This window comes from Bactrocera neohumeralis, chromosome 2 (genome assembly GCF_024586455.1).
Source record: "Bactrocera neohumeralis isolate Rockhampton chromosome 2, APGP_CSIRO_Bneo_wtdbg2-racon-allhic-juicebox.fasta_v2, whole genome shotgun sequence".
Classification (NCBI taxonomy): Eukaryota; Metazoa; Arthropoda; class Insecta; order Diptera; family Tephritidae; genus Bactrocera; species Bactrocera neohumeralis.
Window position 1 is genome coordinate 88983487 of NC_065919.1, and position 17067 is coordinate 89000553.

The 17067-nt window shown below is 35.6% G+C and overlaps 1 protein-coding gene across 9 annotated transcripts in view; it reads right to left on the reverse strand.

The window, feature by feature from the left end:
• Positions 1–17067, reverse strand: part of LOC126767604 (tropomodulin) — a 138395-nt gene that overhangs the window by 62939 nt on the left and 58389 nt on the right. The window lies entirely within an intron of this gene.

Sequence of the window (17067 nt, forward strand, 5' to 3'; positions counted from 1 at the left end):
GTTTCGTGCGCTTTCAAAGATGAAAGATCGAAAACAGCATTTTCGGGATTTTTTACTGTTTTACTATTAAAACAGTAAAAGTGCAGCAATACGAAAATTATGTGTTGTGTACTGATTAAAAGTGTTGACAGAACACCAATGTCCAAATTGGTTTACAAGAATTCCATTCTGCAATTTCGATCATGAGGATGTATCCCGCATGATCTGGAAGTCCTCTTGAGGCCGATGGGTCGCTAGATAACTGAAAGCTGAAAGTTATCTAACCCAACTGTTCGCAACACATGAAATCGTTCCCTCAAAAGTCGGGTATAAGTAACCATAACAAACCCGGAGCTTTATCCGGCCAAGGACTGTCCACTCGGCACTATTCCTCGAAATTACTTCGGGAGTACCTTTTGCTATTACAACAACAATACATGAAATGTTTACGATTAATTTCGAAGCTTGACATATAGGAAACTCATGCTCTTACAAAGCAAAATTTTATTCGTCGCATTAACGGCTATGATTTGCTTATCAAACCTCAAAGAAGTCATCCATTTTTGAAGCGCTTTTTTACTGGCGACGGAAAGTTGGTTGTTTACCAGAATGTAAAATGCAAGAGATCATGGTCTAAAAAGTATGAATCAGCTCAAACCGCTTCGAAGACCGATAGTCACCAAAAAAGACATAACACGATTAATGCGGAAATGTATTGTGCTCAGCTGGACAAATTGAGTGATACACTCAAACCGAAGAGGCCAGAATGGATCAAAAGAAAAGGTGCAGTATTACAGCTGATTAAAGCGAAATCTCATACATATTTTGGTTGAAGAACCTTTGGCTGCAAGCATCAAAAATCTTGTAAGCGTGGAATTAATCTCTTGTCCGAAGGATAGCAAAAGGTATTGGATCAAAATGCAGAATATATAATTTCATAAAATATTTTACACAATAAACAATCGTGTTTAGATTGCATTAAAACATGACAATGGTTACTGAGGTATTGGGACAATTAGTATTGAACAAAAAAGTTGGATGAAACGACTTGGCGCATTTTACGTCGAGATCTTAAATTGAATGCGCACAAAATACAGCTTGTGCAAGAACTGAAGTCGCTCGACCTTGTAACATCGCTTCGCTCTATGGGCGTTTTCGAGCAAATTTTGTTCAGCGATGAGGCTTATTTCTGGCTCAACGAGTACGTAAACAAGCAAAATTGCCGTATTTGGGACGAAGAACAACCTGAAAGAGATTCAAAAGCTGCCATTAAATCAAGAAAAAGCAACGGTTTGGTGTGGTTTGTGGTCCGTTGGGATCATCGACTTAGCCGCTGTGAACATTTTAAGAGATAATCTTCAAAAAATAAAAGACAAAGAATATCTTTGGAATGATAATAAGCATTCCCCATTAAATTTGATGTTATTGTCTTTTTTCTTTAAAAAAGTAGGGAAATTCGAAATGGATCACCCTTAATATGTATTGCATTCAATTTTGTAGTCACATTGTTCGACAACTAAACACTAAACTGACAAATTTCCGAATAATTTTATTTTAATAGTATTATGAGGCGACAAACAGGTGCTACCAAAAAGCCTCACCCCTTTTTTACACTTTTATGCATTCGACTACACATTGTTTCGACAAGCAAGAAGCGGCAGCTGCACAGCATTGGCTCGGCTCCAAGTGCAAGACGCATTTCCTGCAAAGTGCCAAATGCCAACTAACTTTGTAGAGGGCAAACAAACGCAAGGAAAAAAAAACAATAAGAGAATATAACATCTTCACAGCACGAATTAATAACAACAACGTGGCGAGCATATGGACTACGAGCGTTGTATTTAAAGATGTAAAGTAGTTTGTTTGGCTTTCATGTCCTTGCGCAAATTTTAAGTATTTGTTTGTGCTTTCTTTATCGTTATATGGCTTTTATTGTTAAAAAACACGAGTCTCAAAATAAATTACATATAAAAATTTTTGATTATTTTTTATGTATACATATAAAAGCAACCATCATATGTACAATCTTTAAAATGAAAGATATATAGATTGCTTAACAGATATAGTCTCAACTGGAAAATTAATAGTTTTTTCATTAGCGAAAACTTACTTTTAATAGAAAATCAAAAGAAATCTTTCAGATTTTCTCCTATATGAAGGTTCGTCTACAAACCCTAATAGTTTAGGAGTTAATCAGCGATAATCATATATTAGTGATTTAAACCAGAAAGCGGCTGTTTAAAAAACAAACTTTACCAAACACATACAACTACAAACATATGTCCTTTTCACCTTCTTATACTGCTTAGTCCGGAAAAAGCATGATTATGAATTGCGGTTTGCTGTTGTCAGATTGAATCTGATTAAACTGACTAACCGCAATGCATTCGTGAGCAGTGGCTAAGCCGTGGCAATTTGTTGCGTCAGCAAGTGTGCGGCTATTAAGGGTAATAGCTGGCGTATGCCGTTTTCTCTTCCGAATTGCATACACAAAACTATTAATATGAATACATGTTTATATTTATGGCTTTTAGGGAAATTAAGGTGGGTGTGCATGTGCTTAAATCCTTTCTAAATGCTTATGTTGCGTGCCATGAATAAATTATGACAGTCATGTCAGCATATGCAGGCAGAGATGTGGAGGAAATTTGTTAACATCATTGATATCTGCTGTCAACCACAAAGGGTCAAAAGCTATAATGGCATTCGGAAGCACACCGAAGTGGGAACTAGTAATTATATAAGTGGGAAATTTATACATTCAGAGTTCGAGGGGTTCATTGGTAGGAGATTTTAAACAATTTCTGTGGGTGAAAACATATATCCATATGTATATATAACATTTATTATATGTATAACATTTATGAATTATGGAAAATTTTTTAATATTTTTTCAAAACTAAATGTAGAATATTTTTAAAATTGATTAAAGCTTAAGTTTCAGCTCTACCACAAAATGTTAATTACTTCATGAGAGCGTAAAACACAATGCACAAAACTGCTTAGAGTTCCGCGTATTTATCCATGAAACAAATGCCTGACCCACGACAAATATATTTAAGTCCAAGGAAAAAGCGCCAACAATGCAAACATACATATATCTCTGTATATGAATTGAATTGCTATTTGTTTTAAATATTTTCTCTTTCCGTATTTTTGGCTTGCAGCTTTCGAAATTTCCTTGGCGCTTTGTCGCGTATCGAATTGATACAACGCATTTCAATCAAGTTCTATGCCAAAGTCGTGTCCTTGTCAAATTAAGTGTATATGCCCATATACATAAATGTGTGTATGTCTCTTTGTGTACACAATATAGGCGAACACTCGGCCCAAAATATACACACACTTACATACACATATACCTACAACAGAACTACTGGCGTTCTGGTGTTTTGTACATTTGCGTGCATGAAGATGTGCGCCTACAAACACACATACAAACATAGTATATGTGTCTATATGCTAATGGCCGCTGCCTTAATGTCCCACGCTCAGCGACAACAATAATTAGCCAGCCGCAAAAGGTGGACACGCACAAATGCGATAAGTTAGAAATTTCGCAGACAATTTTTAGAAAAAAACAGAAAAATAAAAGAGTTGCACTAATTAGTTGAGGCAAACGTGCATGAAATTCAAATTCCAATTTTTTATGACTTTTTCCTACGTCAAACCCCTTACCACCTTAAAAGCTGCTCTAAATGGGAAAAATAATAAATACATATATATTTGAAAACTCCAGTTTCGTTGCGTGCGAATTTCAACAATTTTTCTCGCATGCGATAATTTTTTCTCCGCAAATTTCGCCAGCGTGTTTTGAATTGCGCTGTACAATTTCATTTTGTCGCACAAATATTTATTTATACACCTGCAGCGTTACATACATTCCGTTTTATATGTATGTATGTATGTGTGGTTGGCTGTGTTGGAGTCGAAAAATGAGCAGAATAACAAAAGTGCGATTCAAAACGTCCTTCACCTTTTGTTTATATTTATGCATTACAAAATTAAAATTTGTCGCGTCGCCGCTCCGCCAGCCCACAATGGCAACGCGATGATTGCGCGCAGGTATTTACAGGTGTCTATTTTTAAAATCTCAAATAAAAGTGAAATAGTGTACAAAAAGTCGACAGCAAACACAGACACTTGCACAATTTTTTTAGAATTTTCTGCTGAGAAGTTTGAGAAAAAGTTTTTGGAAGAGCGCAAAAGTCACTTTTTCGTAGGCAAATAAATGGAAAAAAGTAACGAGAGGCCTCCTCTACTGATATGCCACTGCGTAGAAGCAAAATAATTATGGCTGAGTTTCAAAACAAAGAGAGCGAATTTCTTTTTCCATGCCAATACGAAGAGTGTCAGGCGCGAACAGCTCCTTACTCATGCTCATTGGACTGCTCTCGCCAGCTTTGTGTTTGCTTTTGACTTTTCCTGATGCTCTACTTTTTCAGACTGTGCTTGTTAAAGTTGATTTGTTTCTCTATTCCCCTGCCGCTTCCGCTTTACCGCGCATGGATCCTCACTCTTCCAAATATCTCGTAACCGCTCGCCGATCCACCCTTACCATCCATCCCCACTGGGCTTTGTGGCAGCAACTGCGCAGCTTTTCGTCCAAAAGTGTACCGTCGCAGCGGCGAATTGCTGGCAGGCTGCCAAAGCGCTATACTTGGAGATCATCGGGAAAATTGCTGAATTTCTGCCAGAAATTATTTATAACTCATTTATTTGCTTGCTCGTTTGCGCACATGGCCGCCAAAGCGAAAATAGCAAATATAGTTGGCTTTTTTCAGTGGCGAACAAGCGGCGCACATACACTCACACACGCGCACGCATCAGCGCTGCGATCGTTCACGCACACATACACAAACAAGTGTAGCGGAACAATAACAGCCATGTGAATGTGTGTGTGTGTGTGTTTATTTGTGAAAATGTTGCGAATTTTTAGATTAAAAAAATAGGAAAAACGCCTTTTGTTGTAGAGTTCAAGAAATGCCCCGCCGGCATTGTCTATAATGAGTTTTCGCAGCTTGCTTGCGTTCCGCTTTTTTAATTTCAAAGATTTTGCAAAAACTTTTGCGAACCGTTTCAATTCAGCAGCTGTCAGAAATTGACAACTGTGAGTCTTAAAGTCCAACATTAGCGCAATGGCACTGCATATTCATATAAGAAAATGTGTATGTATGTGTGTGCACTGGCGTTTTCTAAAGAAAGATCCAATATTTTGATGGCTACTCGTCATAAAATTGATTGCTGTTTACTCACAGCACAATATAACTGTATATATGTAAGTACATGATGGCAGATATATACATATATATCCTTCTTATGTATATGTACTTCACATACTATCACTGTATGGCTGCCAATTAGAGATTTATAACTCTCAGCATTTAGCAGCTTGCTTTTCTATTTATATATAAAAGAAGATATACTCATATATTCACTAAATATACATATTTGTTTGTATATGTATGTGTGGTGTATGTGAGTTTCTTTGCACTTGTCAGTATGTGCTCCATATCGCAGATGACTCATGGCTTTATGTACATTTATTTGTATTATTATAAAAATTAATATTTTCGTTTGCCAATTGAACTGCCAAGGACAGCTGTTGCGGTTTGTTCTTAGAATTGCCATTGATGTATATCTATCGATCTATTTCAAATAAAAAATGTATTTTAAGTGCTTTGGCTGCTGTTTTTATGTAATAAATAATAAATTACTGTAAATGCAAACATTTAGGAATCCAAAAAATATTATTATTATTTAATTTATTTTTTTTCAGAATATATTTTTTCATTCTACTTACTATTGAGATGGTTTTAAGCTGTTCTGTAAACATACCTGAAATGGTAGAAAATAATATTTTTATTAAGAAATCCAATTTTTAATTTTAGCTACAATTTCTAAATAGAATCAACTATAAATATTGAATTCACACTTAAGTCATTATGCATATATTAATCTCATAATAGTGAGTGAGACTATATAATAGTTCACAAATATTTTTAATAACTTAGCTATATAATATAAATACTACTTTGGGCAAAAAATAGTAAGACTCATTCGTCGAAAGTTTTTCTAAGCTGGTATGACTGCGAAAATGTCACATCAAAACAATCATTAGTGTTTAATATACGCTTGCCTTTCTGAAGTTCGATTTTTACGATGAGTGAATCATGAATTCAACAAAAAAGTTTCATTAAATTTTGTGTGAAAAATCAAATTTCTGGTGCCGAAACGATCAGAATGTCTAAAAAGCCTTCGGTGATAATTGTTTGTTGCGAGCAAATATTTTTGATTGGTACAAATTATTCAAAGAAGGTCAAGAACGCGTTGACAACGATCCACATCCAGGACGGTAATCAACATCAACTGATAATCCACTCGTCAATAAAATAAAGAAATTGGTGATTGAGAGTCGACGATTAACGAGCATAGATCTTACTGACATCATTTGAATATCGGAAAGATCAGTGAAAACCATTATGAAATATCATTTGGCCCTAAGAAAAATGAAAGAATGAGTTTTTTCCAAATCACTAAGTTTTTTCGAAAAACAGCGTCGTGTTAAGGTCTGTGAATCAATGCTTTCCGACTACTTCGATATCATGAAACGTATTATTACTGGTGATGACTCTTGGATTTATGCTTACGATCCGGAAACAGATGATCAATCCGCTGAATATCGTGGCAAAGATGAGCCGAACCCGAAGAAACTACGTTAAAGCAGGTCAAAATTAAGATTAAGTTGACAGTTTTCTTCGACTACCGAGGTGGCGTGCACTCTCAATTACTTCCGAGCGGAAAAACTGTAACAGGGAATACTATTTGTATGTTATGCGTCGTTTGCGCGAAGTTATTCTGAAAGAGAGGCCAGAGTTGAGGGTCGACACTATTAGTTTTTGCACCACGATAATGCAGAGTCGCATACTATATTGATTTTTCGGGAGTTTTTCACCAAATTTTCAACCAATATCGTGCCGCAACCACCGAATTCGTTTGATTTAGCTCCGTGTGACTTCTGGATATTTACCAAACTCAAACGAACGCTTCGGGTAAACTGTTTTGAGTCTATTGAAGACATTAAACGTGAATGGCTGCGCGCTATTGAAGCTTATTGACTTTAACAACTCATTCGAGGATTGGAAAAAACGTTGGTACAAGTCTGTTGGAATCAAGGGGGACTGCATTGGGGAAACGACATAGATTTTGAAGAATTAATTGGGAATTTTAAAATGATGAACAAAGTCTTACTATTTTTTGCCCATAGAAGTAAAATTATACAGAAAAGTTTAACCAGTTTTTTTTTAACATAAATAAATATGTGATTATTTGTCTTTTAGGGCAATGTCAGCCAATTTGAAAAATGTTGCTTTGAGAAAAACGTGTTTAATGATAAATTGAAAGACCTGGTTAATCTTAGCGACCAGCTTCGGATTTATCAGCAGCCTCAGTAGGCTGTAGCAAAGGACGGCAACGTTTAAGACGCAGCAAATCGGTTTTCTGGATCAGAAAAATTTATATACCCACAAGGAAAAAGAATTTTCAAATTTTTACTATTTTTATTATTTAATAAAAACTGAAATATAGTATATAGTAATACAGGCAATATACTAAATGCTTGAACGTCGCTAAAACGCTTTGTAATCAAATTGTACGTACTGAATTTCGGAAGTCATTAGAGGCGACAAAAATCTAAAAGCCGCCTGTAAATCTGTAAATTGATTTTATATATTTTTTTTTTCAAAATTTCCTATTAGGTGTGCTCTTCAAGCTCAGTAATAGGGTAAGCACGTATTTGGTCAAAAGGAGTAAGAGTACAAGAAAAAAATCTTTTCATCGGTTGCATCTACGATAGAATACCCTTCATAAAAATTAGAAGTTTCCATACAAACCCTAATTTTCATCGTTCAGTTTGTATTGCAGCTATGTCATATAGTTTTATAGTAGATCTGTAAAATTTCCTCGGATATTGTAGCATTGCTTTGGAAGAGGTGAGGATATCTTGCCAAACAAACAAGTTTTGCATACAAGAACTTAGCTTTGATTGTTCAGCTTGCTCCGATAACGGCGTTTCCAACAAATGAACAGCTTATTGGGGAGAAAAGAACGTGTGCAAAATTTCAGAACTATTTCTCAAAAACTGAAGGACTCAGCTCGTCACGCATTATCATTCAGATATTCATTTTATAGGGCCTTCAACTTTTCCTTGTGGATGCTACAAACTTTTGCTTTTCTATTTATTTATATTTTGTGGCAAACTTCAACAAACACTTATATCATATTCGGGGTATAAATATAAAGGCTATGCCATATAAAAACAATTTGCTTTCATAGGAATATTATATTCGGAATCAAATTTTAAAAGTTAATTTTCATTTTCGAAATATTTAAAACTTTATCCTAAACTTTTTTTTTATTTTTTTCTTCGCTCACCTAAGTTCTCAACTTTAGTTTCGAATTATGTTTCATAAATAGCTGTCGTTTTGCTCAATTTAGAAAAAAAAAGTTTATTATAGTTTTGGGAACACATGGAAGCTGCTTTTAACCCTTCTACAACTCTCGACCGCAAACTTCAATTTTTGACCTTGTCTAAATATAGAAAAGTGCATTCAAATCGAGGGTGGTGATAATCATAAAATAATTTTTAAATATACCTTGCCTTTGAATGATTGACATGGACATCCTACAAGGACTCTGGTGTGCGCCAACACATGCTTTCAATTTTTGTATAATACGTGACATTTGGCGGTGATCTCTTAATTCTTAATTGGACTTTGAATAATTTAGCAATGAAAGCTTTCGCTGATTTTCCATCATGTCAAATAATGTCAAACAAAAATCACAAACCAATGTCACTGCTATTCACTAACACCACAGAAGCGGAAGCACACGGCACGGCAGCTTACTCGCATGTACCGTTAACTGCAAATACGGTTGTGTCAGTGAATGCAAGCCTTCGTTTGTGTACTTGTGCGAGGGAGCCTCCAGTTCTAATAGGAGAATAAATTCAATTTAAACGGATTCTAATTGTAGCCGCAATGTGGTTGCTGCCACCGCCACTAACACATGTAGTTTTGCAGCGAAAGTGCCATGCACTCACACACACACATACATATGTGTGAATGTAAGTATGTATGAATGTGTGTTTTGCTGAATTACATTTGCACCCACAATTCTTTTATTTATTGCCGGAGTGATATTCCGGGGAGGCAATGCAAAGTGCCCTTTTAATTGCGATGGCGGCACACAATGGCATTTATGCAAACACATATGACCAGCCATATATGCGAAGGTTTCCATGCCTGTGTGTGTGTGTGTGTGTGTGTGTGAGGGTGCAAATATTCAAGCTAAGCACACACATTTGCAGCGAACGGCTGCTCATTTTAATTAAAAGATAAAATAGCACCGAAATGACTTTCAACAAAAAAGCCGTTAACTGTGAGTGAAATGGAAAAAATAAACGAACGAAACAACGAACTGAATAATGTTTAATACGAGTAGCAGGAAGCGCTGAATGGCGCAAGAACAGGTAGGACCTAATGAATGGGCAGCGACAGCAGTCATGACTTTGGCTTTGGTTTGCTCAAACTTTATTATGTGGGCGAATGAATGGAAATGCTGTGGCACACGGCATTTCTAGTAGGGTGGGGCGATTTATGTTGAAATAAAGTTTTGGCTGATAATATGTTTTGATTTGTTTACAAAATTTTCCCTAAATTAAAGCCGATTCACTACGAAATTGTTTTAAAAATATAATCTTTGCTGAAATGGTTAGTTTACATGCATAGCTTCGTGATCTCAGCACATTTTTCTTTATAAAAGCTTTTAAAAGACTAAACATTTCAGCTTATATTCTGTTTTAGAAACAATTTTGTATCCCTACAATAAGTGAATCTTAACTCACTGCATATTGAACAATTTTTCACAATGTTCAGTTCCGTCCATTAATTTAATACCATTTTGTGTGGGTGTTTACCTCTTGTAAGTAAATGTGAATTAATGCAAGCTTTTACTGCAAATAAAACGTAGATAGAAACAGTGTTTGCAGTGGTTTAGTTGTGCAAAAATAGAAAAATGGAAGTTGGCATGTGAAATCAACATTTCTTAATTAAAAGCAACTTTCGCTTTTTCCATATCAAATAATGAGGTTGTGTATATTTTCAAATATAATTTCCGATAAGAGCGTTACAACCGCCTATTATGTACTAGTTGATTAATATTACGTTATGTGAAAATGTATGAACTTGAAAATTGACGAAAGCATAAAGCAGCCACGACTTTTGCCTACAAAATTCAGTGCAGAAATTGACAGTTACTAGATTTCGACAGTGATCAAAAAATTAAATAATTAGTTATTTGATAAGAATATCTACTGATCTCCATCTTGCCCTGAGCAACTTCTTGTAGAATTTTTCTTCTTTCTCCAAACACAAAGGGCATATTGAGAAATTACTAGGTAGAATTATGAGTTTTTTTGATGACATATATTTCCGTGTTAAGGGGTAATATTTTTTAAATTTTTTTCAGTTTTTGTTCCCTTATACGCTTAGAATTAATGTAGGAACCCACTTTACCCTTGGAAGGTTTCGAAAAAGCAGGCATAGCCGATTAGGGGTATGTCAGTTTATCAACGCATACACGTATGCGTATGCTTTTTCAGTACCGCAAACTTTAAACGCGTTTTTCTCAAAACACACCTTTTTAAACTGGGCACATGATTCCGGTCGAACTATGTACTCCACCGATTTGCTTGATTTTGTTTTTATGCACAAAACGCCTGGCCGTCTAGATTGATAATTGTTTTTAAATTTATTGACAATGTTATGATAAAATTTACGTAAAAAGACATGGGGAAAATTATTTAATTAAAAAAAAAACGTTAATTACTTTTTTATTTATCACCATTTTTTCATGATTCTTCTAGGGACGATAACCATTCACGTATTTGTAAGAATAAATAGGGTTTTTGTGTTTCAGATGATCAAAATATGAGAAATCGTGTCTGCCAGTGAAAAAACGCATCTATTCACTCAGCCATTTCTCCGACAGTTGTCATCAAAAAATTCCGAAAAAATTTGTTTATACACTCCACGATATACCTCATGATATGTGAAAAAAGTTCTATTGCAGAATAAAAGCTTCTATGAAAAAGAAAATGTCAAACAAACAGACCAGATTACCGTACTGACCCCTTAAGTTAGATACTAGAATTGTTTGAAAGTACACAAAGGTGACCCAGAACTGCTCTTATAAAAAATAATATAGTAGAAAAAATTTAAAAAATAAATGTCTTAAAGTCACCGAAAGTTTGCCTCCTGCGAGTCGAAAACAACGTAGAAGTTCAAGAAATCGTCATGTTGGTATCAGAGAGATGGCAGAGAATCTCAACATCTCTTACGGTAGAGGGCTCCATTGCATAGAGCTCGCCAAAGAGATGCTGGACAAAGTAGCTGAGGAGTCCACCTTTATCAAACGTATCAAAAGAGCTGACGAGATGTTGAATTGTCATTATGATGTAGAAAGAGCCCAAAAATCTAGCGAATGAGGATATATTGGGTAGCCGAAAAAGTTTTTTCGTATTTTGTCAATAGATGGCGATGCAGTAATATATCTCCAGTGATACCAATCACAATGTGTCATACCATATAATGTTGGAAAGGTGAGATTTTAAACTTCATTTAACAAAAAAAAAATTAAGTTCAGGTAAGTTGAAAAACAGTTACAGCTGTTCAAAAATGAGTAAAAATAATGAAGAAATTCGCCATATTTTATAAATTTTTGACGTTTCTGTATCAGTTCGTGCAGCACAATGGTTCGCTCGCTTCCAATTTCGAAATTTCGACTTATCCTCATAAATGACTTATACTGATGGAATAATGTCTCTAGCGGAAAAATGGCAAAAAGTGGTCTACCAAAATGGTACAGGTTCCTTTTTTTTAATTAATTTTTAGTATAAATATAAAAAAAAAAGATTAAGTTTGATTAGAAATACGAAAAGACTTTTTCGACTTCCCAATATTTGAGCGAATTGCAGAGGTTCCCACCCCCAATAAGCACAAAGAAAGCTCTAGCTGTACACAAGAGGGCTTTGTGGTTATAACCGCAACAAAAGCATTAAATTATTACAATTATGAATTTTAAATAATTTGACATCTGTGATTGAAAACACTTAAGACATGTAAACCAATCATTTCTTAGGAAATCACGTCCATTTTTAGCAAATTATGACTTGTGCTTGCCTGTCAATGAACCTTTGTTTCATGCCTTGAAGTTGTCCCATAAAGTTCTTCGTATGCTACGCTTTGGTAAACTACAACAACACCAAGTGAAAAGGCAGACTCTTCCACGTAGCATGTGTGCTATGCCCCGAAGAAGCTTTCAATGTCAATGAATGTAATTTATGCGGTGACATGCAGCAAATTAAATATCGACCAGCAACAAAAGGATACAGTTAAACAATATATACAACACATATAACTGCTAAGGACACCTTCAAGTGTTGCAATTCGATTGTGCTTTACTCTATTGTTTCCTCGCCAGTGGACTTGTGGTGTGTTTGTCAGCAAGAGAATAACAGCTGAGACCATTACGCATGTTGTGTGTGTGTGTGGGCACTTGAGTGTGCTTAGTAGGTGAGTTGGGTGCTTCAAAGTCGGCACAGGGGCGGCGGTTCTCTGAATGTGTCAAATGTTGCACAAAGCAATGAAAGTAAAAGGATTCAAATAAGTGCTGGTCTTCTGAGCAAAGATAAGAAAATAAACAAAAAAATCGAAAACAAAAGCGAATATGTGTGAAGAACTTATGCGATGAGTATTTGAGAATAATGCTGGGTCACAGCCGGCACACAAGCACACACATATTTACGTGATATATAGAAGTGGAATTTAAAGTGAGCCATGCTTGCAGATAGCTCAATATGCGGTTGGCAATGGCTATCAATACTCGCACATATTGCTGCCACATAACATACTTGTATTTGTGGAATCATTATTTACATAAAAAGGCTTGTGTGTTTCGTGCAGTCTCTTTGTTGGGAGCAAAGCATAGAAACTCACTGACCTAGAAATTTTCGCTCTCCACGCACTCGTTCAGTTGTATGTGTCTCTCTACTTAGTAATGTTATATATATATACTATATATATGTTATATATATTAATACATATGTATATGTACTTGTATGTGTGCGGCTTAATAGATTAACTTGTGACCACTATAACTGTTGCTATTGTCGCCTAAACGGTGAACCTTGTACTTGTGGCAAATAAAGGATTCGCCTTGCTGAGCTTCAAGGGATATGTTCTATTTGAGTGCTTCACATTCATCTAAGGGCATACAATTTATATATATTAGGGCGTATTTCTCAAATAACTTTTTTTTGCATTTAGCTCTTTAAAAATTCAGGTTTTGCCCCAAAACACATTATTCAAAGAAGAAAAGCTCTTTCTTTCAATTTAATTCGTGCTTAAATTATGTTTTTTTTCCATGTGTGTATAGAACATATATTTTTTCGATATTTTTCATTAAGCAAGTAAACTTACAATTTTGAAAATATTATTTTCTAATACCAAATGTTTTGTTCCACAAAAATAGGTTATGAGCCCCCTGCCAGAAATTTTATGACTCTGACAGGAGTCAGCTTGAGATCATGACATTTTAAGCAGCGATACCCGTTAAGAGGAATTATTGTCGCCTTTTTTTCATAAAAACATTTCATAACAGTTAGGTGCAGTTAACGTTATATCTTTATTGACCTGAGTGTTCAAACAAGTGCCTTATAAATTCTCTGTTGCTCATACGTCATGGTGTACTGTACGAATACAGCACATTTGATGCATTACTTTAACTCCATATAAATCTTAAAGGCATATTTGTATGAAAAAAAAACAATATGACCTGTTTTAGAGCGTTAAATTTTGTGTCAGAATGCACTGTTTTAAATTTAATTAAAAATAATGTCTGGAAAAAATCCGCTTGGGATTTTGTAGTGGTTAGATTAAGTTTTTTCAGGGACTTATTGCTTCTGCGATGCAGTCACTTTGAAGTCTGAGAGATACAACTGTTTTAAGTTGACCAAAGCTAGAAAAACTTTCTTCAGATTTTCCTACTTTTCCACTATTTTTTTTATTTCACAGGAAACATAACATTGTATGAGTCTTTGACTAAATTCCTACAATCCTTTGATATTGTACCGCTAGTCAACATGCTTTCAATTCACAACATCATATTACATATGTATATGTAGCATACAATTTTCAGCTGTCAAATAAAACCAGTATATAACCATTTTATAACCAAAACTTAAGTTTTGTTGCAAGTATAAGTGGTGAAGGTGATGATATGCATGTTTATGTTGTTAAAAAATTGTCCACTGGGTTCCAAAGACTCAACAAATTAAAGTAGGATATACGCACATACTATACATGCATACATACATACGTTTAGTATATAAAGAGCATTCTCCAACTCTTTAGTTGGAACTTAATTTGTATTAATTAAAAGTGCTACAAAGAAATGCAAGTGGCGTTTACTACGTCATTACTTTTAGCTAGTTATGTGCGCTGATGTGTTGCAGCACTTTCAACGGCCATCTTGGCATATATGTTTGTATATGTATGTGTGCACATGTGTCTTCCAAACCATGTAGTGTGTGGTTAAAATTCATTTAGCTTAACGGTTTTACACAAGTGATGACAATGTAACTTCGGCAATGACTTCAGCATTGCGAGCGGTTTGCGGTTGCCTGGTACTTGAAACTTAACTCACAGTTATAACGGGTAGTATATTACATATCTAGGTGATAAGTGAAAACTGTGACGTGGAGTAAGTAACCAAAAGAGTACATACATTTTAGTACTTGAAAGCGGAGTCAGGGAAATTCATCACTGAATTTGGTCCAGTACAAATAATGAAGCAAAAGCTTTGAGAAAAATTTTACTTTGTTCAGTAAGGCGCTCTCTTTAAGAATCATTGAAGACTGGTCACAAAATAAACCCTATTTCTGTTTGAAGCACACATTTTTAATGCCGGAACATATTATTTTAAACACTTTCAATAACTGTTCTACTGGTATTTTCAATATTTTCATCTCACATCATCTTCAGTTGTTACGCAGAACTCTTGTCATTAAAACTCATTTCAAAATATCATGACTCACAGGCTCACAACTATTTATGTTAAATCTCTTTGCTTCTGAGTTAATTACTAAATGAGTAATGCCAATCGAATAGTTCAAGTTCATTAGCTAACCAAGGCAATTTATGCGCCCAACTCTGCCAAGTCTGAGGAAGTGATAACCGCGAAAACCATAGAATTCGGAGCGGGAGACTCGCGGTCACAGCAGCTGATTTTCAATGAATTGGAATTTATTAGATATCGAAATATATTTCCCCCACTGTAAGTGTGACATCAATTGCCGTTGCCGTTGCGTCACACCGCCGACGTAATGCTGTAGTTGTTGCTGAGAACGGGCATGTGTGGCATACACGTGGCAAGTAGCGGCCGCTAAGCTGGCAACGGCAGAGAAGCAAAAGAGGAAACGTTTCGAAAGATAATAAGCAGCAGAGGGAGCTGTTGAACGGCGCTGTAAATAAGCTGACGGAAAGGCGTCAAAGCGCAAAAATGCCATCAATCAAGGACCAAAGTGTGAGAACGGAGACGAGTTCGCACATCTGCCAGCGCTTGAGTGACGGTGGGCACCCAGACCGTCATCACAAATAAAAATAGCAACAACAAAGCGCAAGTGTAAATAGTGAAGTATGCTAATTTCCATCGAAAGTTTATGCGCCAGTGCCAAGAGCTTGTTTTTTCGCATACATTTTGTATGCTTTTCCAATTCATTTATTCTACTTAATATTTGTCTAACTTTTGCTTATTTTTCGCTTCCAATTTATTATTTTCAAACAACTTTACTCAGGCATTGTTATTTGGACGCAGCAATTTTTCAAAAGTTATACTTTATATGCATGTGTGTGTATATGTATGAGGTATGTGTATTTATTGGGAGCTGTCAGTATGTCACAGCAGAGAAGCTACTCGTATTGACATTTCGATGTGGGCGTGTGAAAAGCGTCTGATTATTGGTGATAAATTCCATGTGACTCGTGAAATAATTGTTTGGCAAAAACACTCACTCACATACACATACACACAAACACAGACAACCACACATAGAGGAAAGAAAAATCACTTTCGAAGTGTTGACTTGCAGAGAAAGGCGAAAAGAATTCCAATGGCCATTACGAATACAATCTGTTGATGTATATGTATGTATGTGTGTTCAGACGAGTTTGTTCGTGCTGCCAATTCTGCGGCCTTTATTGCTGTCATCCAACGAATTGGCTGCTGTCCACTTAAGTGATTTTTTATGAAGCATAAAATTCACATTTAACTGCCTGCGCCTTTCCACCTAGCGTTTTCTTCTCTTTATTGCATTTTCAACAATTCAATTTAAACACTTTTATTTATTTACTTTTCAACTCAAATTCATCAAATTATACTTGTGCAATTATGCTAATTCAGCCGCGATGCCGTGGCTTTGTGCCGCTCTGCTCGTATCTCGCTTGCAACAAGTGCGCGTACCTTTTTATTTACATTCCCCCGCCTACACACACACATACTGACACATTCTTCTGCATGTTGGGACATTGTTGGGTAATGAAGCTATTGCAATTTGCTTATAATAGTATTTCGCATTGGACGTGAAGTGGCAACCAAGGAAGGCGAATCAATAATAAATGGACAGTAGCTGAGACGCAATATTGTTGCTGTAAATGGAGGTATGTGCTGGCGGTGCAAAATGACGGAATAAAGCGAATGTGGTGAAAAGAGAAAATGAATAAAAAGTGAAAAATATACTTGCTTTATATATGTATTAATATATATAGTATATATTCACGTCTCTTAATATTTCTTTCTAGGTCTGAAACCTCTGAAGATATTAAAACTGTCATTCGAAGCCGACAATTGTAGCATACACGAAAGTGTGCATCAGAGGAAACGAACGTAGATATCTTCTTAAATGCACTCAGCAACTCCCATTCACGTGGATTGACTATAGTAATTCAATAGTTTCAATATTAGAACATCAAA